Source organism: Rhagoletis zephyria, unplaced genomic scaffold (genome assembly GCF_001687245.7).
Source record: "Rhagoletis zephyria isolate East Lansing unplaced genomic scaffold, Rhagoletis_zephyria_1.1 Rzeph_scaffold_02647, whole genome shotgun sequence".
Taxonomy (NCBI): domain Eukaryota; kingdom Metazoa; phylum Arthropoda; class Insecta; order Diptera; family Tephritidae; genus Rhagoletis; species Rhagoletis zephyria.
Window position 1 is genome coordinate 64,946 of NW_016159731.1, and position 4,854 is coordinate 69,799.

The following is a 4,854-nucleotide window of genomic DNA, read 5'->3' on the forward strand; positions in this document are numbered from 1 at the left end:
ATTTAATTTAATTTAATTTAATTTAATTTAATTTAATTTAATTTTATTTTATTTTATTTTACTATATATTTCATTTTATATAATTTTTTAATTTTTTTTCTTTTTCATTGTTATCTTATTTTATTTTATATTATTTTTTTTAAATATTTGTTTTATTTTTAGTTTTTTTTTTTTTTATATAAATTGTAATGTTTATTTTAATTTATTTTAATATTTTTTAGTTCAATTTACTTTAATTTAATTTTATATTTTACTTAACTTTTTAATTTGTTCGTTGTTTAAATTTATATTTTTACTTTGTTTTATTAAACTATATTATTTTCAGTTACTTCTACTCCTTCGATTATGATAACGTAGTTCAATTTTTGCTATAATTTTTTATTCGCGAATTTTAATATATTTCGTATTTACATAATTTAATTGTATTTATATTGGTCAACTTATTTTATAAAGTTTTTTTTTATAATTGTGTATTTGTAAGTATTTTTTAAATATTTTCGTCTTTTTATTTGGTTTAAGTAAATTTAATTTTGGTTTATTTAATTTACATAGTTTAATTTACTGTAACTTTTATATCGATTAAAATTTTTTATTTTATTTAATTTAGTTTTATTTAATTTTTATATTATTTTGTTTAGTATTTTCTTTTTATTTTTCCTCTATTTTGTTTGGTTTGGGAAACTAATTTTAATTTTAATTAAGTTTTTAGGTTTTTAAATTAATTGTATTTATTTTGTTTTTTTGTTTAATTTAGTTTCATGTCTTGTACTAACATATACATATTTATAAATTTTCTTGTGTTTTATTTAGTTTAAAAAACTTAGTTTTAGTTTTTATCAATGGTTGTTTTATTTCATTTAACATTTTTATTTTACTTTTTTACTAAATTCTTCTAATTTAATTTCACATTTCTGTTATTATTTATATTACATATTTTTGCATTTCTGTATTTATTTTTAAGTTCTTTAGTGTAGGTTTTGTTTTATTTAAGTAAATTTTTGCTGTTATTTTATATTGAATTTTATTTGTTTTGGGAATTTAGTTCTAATTTAATTTTCATATTATCTAATATAATTTTATGTAGTTAAATTTATGTTTTTTTGTTCAACCTAAATTTAAATTTTTTACTTGCGTGTAAAAATTCTCTTAAATTGTATTTAATTTAACTCAATTTTCTTTTTTATTAAATGTTGCTTATTTGATTTAGCTAATTTTTTTCGTTTTTTTACTTATTTCTAGTTATTTTAATTTTATTTCATACAATTTTCAAGTTATTTCATTTTATTTTGTTTTATTATATTTTAATTTTAAATTTATTTCTTATTTATTTTTACTTTTTTATGTTTATTTTTAATTTTTTACTGCTTTGTTTTTATTTTTATTTTCTTTTGTTATTTCTTTGTAGTCTTGATAATTTACTTAATTTTTTTTTATTTTATCATTACTAGTATTTTTGCGTACTTTCATGTCAGAGTTGGTATTTTAAAAACTTGTCTTACTCTTAAATGTGCATTGAAAAATATGAAAAAGCAAACTTGTTTTGTTTACACGTTTTGGATGCACCACTGGCGTTGACCCCTTTATTTGTCTGTTTCATAAATAAGTGCATCGTTTTGCAAGGATAAGTGGATACACATGTGTACTTACTTCAGACTTATTCGCCTATTGCGCAATCTTTGCAAATATCTTATTGCATTGCTGAAATTATTTTGGCAGCATTTAAAAAAAAAAAGGAATGGAACAATTGCAGTTGGTCAATGCGCATGCGGGTTTGTTTTTCTCTGTATTTATGTTTTGATGTAAAGGAGTTAGCATACAGAAACAGAGATGTGTACATATGTATGTATGTCAAAATGTGAAGCAACGATTAGACGAACCTCGATATAACAGACCATGGTGTAGTGAAAAAATTTATTGTAAGGATGTAAAAGTGTCATACAGTCGAAATTTCGAAACGTGGTAGTATTACTGTTATTATTTTGGCACGTATACACAGCGTCCTCTGACGGTGTCCATTGTGGACCTTCACTATACCAATATCTGAAAATTTTTAGTGTTGCCTGGTATTTCCATAGGCATGTGCCCGCGATATACCCAGTAGGAATTCGGAATTCGGTTTATGCGTTCCCTGTATTTCAGAGTATTCGTCATGCAATGGCTACCTCAAAGTTCCTACAGATTTTTAGTCCCCATTTGCAAATTTCATTAGAACTTTCATATGGCTCACAATATTTCCAATTTTAAAATAGGAGAGGTTTAGAATTCTCGATGCCGTTCTGGTGGCTTTCCTTTTTATTAAAACTGGGAAGACAGTTATTCCAACCAAAGCACTGGGCTTGTTCATTGTTTCTATTATACCGTTTAGTTTTGAGCTTCCAGAGCTTTGTGTCGCTTTAGTCCACCATGCGGTAAGTTAAAGTCTGACGGCTGAACGTCAGGCGAGCATTTCGGGTGTGGCAATATATCCCCTTTTAGATCCAATAATTTTAAGCGGGTTATAGCTTTGATTTTTGAAAATTTTTGGGGTGAATTATCTATTCGGGACCAAAAGCGCATCATCATTTCAAATAGGATCGTTTTTTTTTACATTTCACTAGCATATCTCAGATATCTACACAAGCCCCCAAATATACTTCTTTGAATTCAACTGGAGTTAAAAAATAGAGCTTTATATGGGCATCTGTTGTTTTTGTAGCGGCATTACTAAGCCCCGCCTATTTCGGTTTGTCCATGAATCGTTGTCGTCAAGCTCAACTAACGGTAAGACCAAGAAACGAGCAGTTTGAGCTGGCATGTGGTGCCATGCAGGGAGCCTGCACATGCCAGACTATCATTGGGTTTATTGGGGTCGAGACTGGATAGGTAGCTGTTGAGACGGCTGCAATATCCAGACCGTAACTGGGCCAGTGTAACACGGGTATCTCTTGGCAGTTGAAGCTCTGTTTCGGCTACAGTTGGTGATTGGGCTCCGGTCATGGCATTCATAGGTCGGAAGTCGTGGTAGGTGGTGACCGATTCCCTATGAATGCCGTTGGTCACTCGTCGATACGTCGTCGGGTCTAGTGATTGGTCGTCTGGTACGTCTGGACCGCGTTCACGTATGCGAATAGGGCCGACGCGCCTCCTCGAGCAAATATCTATCTGTTGGGGTACTCACGTCTGTGACATCCCACCAGAAACTGCTTGCTGAGCATTTTGTTATGCTCCTTTAAGGGAAGAATTTGGAACACGCTTTGCAGGTGGTGCTCAGGTGACATAAGAAGGCATGTTATCTCTCTACGGAGGTCGGCGCTCTGACAAGTCTGTGGCTTCGTCCACTGCGTCTAACTGGTCCCCGATGACCAAATAGGCGTAGTATAGTTCAGAACCATTTGCCTTGTATGTTGCCAAAAACGTTCCTTTGCCCAAGGTGCTTGTGGTGAGCGACTTTAGGACTTTATTGCGGCTCTGTAGTTGAGAAGGAGATCGCGTGATCGAGGTTACGATTCGCATAAGTTATACTGTACCTACGTACATACATGTACGGTGATTCTATAAATTTGTACAGTGCAAACTAAAGGAAGAGTGCCCATATTGGCCTATTTGTGCGGCGAAATCGACTCACCTGGGATTTGAGCTTAACCTAACCCAATCGATTGATCATCTTAGTAGAAACTATTAATTAAAGTATAGGTGTTACAACTATTAAATAATTAGCAAGGGTTCCATGACAAGTGTAAATTTGCTAAGCATGATATGTATGTATGATTCCTATGTGCATACGTAAATACAAAAAAGAACACTAGCATTTTAGCAGTATAAATTAGTAGAAATAATAAATTAGTAGAAATAATAAATTAACAAATTAGCATTGAAGGTACTTTACGCGTACGTATCGCGCAGTAAATATTTGTAACGCTTATTTCTAACAGGTATTTTTCTGTTACCAAACGATATTTCTTTTAAAATTTTATCAAATTTAATGCATGATATCTCATTTTGAAGGGGAGAAAAATACACACGCAGCCACGTCGTTTTAAAGAGCTGAAAGCACTGTATCCGTTCAATAAAGCGCCATATATTCCATAATACTGCCTCAAATTGAATGACTGAAATAATATTTTGAAGGACAACTTCACCGCTTGAGGTAAAAAATAAAAACTTTTTAATAGGGTTGCCACCCTCTTGAAATTTTAGTTACTTAAATATATGTCGATTAAAAAATTGCAACACATTCAGGAAATAAAAGGCTTTCGTAACCAGAAGTAAAAATTTTGAAGAGGATTGCCAACTATTTAAATTTTTTTTATCTATATCTATACTAATTATATCAAGAGAAGTCCCTTTTTTGTAACAAGTAATCTCGCGAACGGCAGGTAAATAGCTTTCAGGAGCCACCATTTTAAGGGCCAAAAAGATTTACTTTTTTCGGGAAGATGGACCAGAGACCGATCTATTCGAAAAAATCGCATTTAAGGTGCGAATTCCTTGAAATTTGACACATGGTTAGCTTATTTCCTGGATTAACATATTTGTAGGTTACTTTTTTAAGAGAAATCGCTTCTTTTTATAAGATGCGATTTTTTTTTTTTAAATTTTGGACACCTGGTGCAGTCTTTGCAAGGATAGTTATGGGCTGATAATAATTTCGATATATCAAGAGAGTGTGGCATCTCCCTTACAGATCGAATTTTTCTTACCATATATTTATCTCTAGATATATTTGTAGTGGAGTCCTGGAACTTGGTTTGGAGAGATTTGAACCAATCCCATACTGAAACCTTTACCTAACTTTAAATACATACATACATATATACTTCTTCTGTACGTGTGTTTGTAAGTGAACTCCTCCTAGCCGACCGGAACGATTGTAAT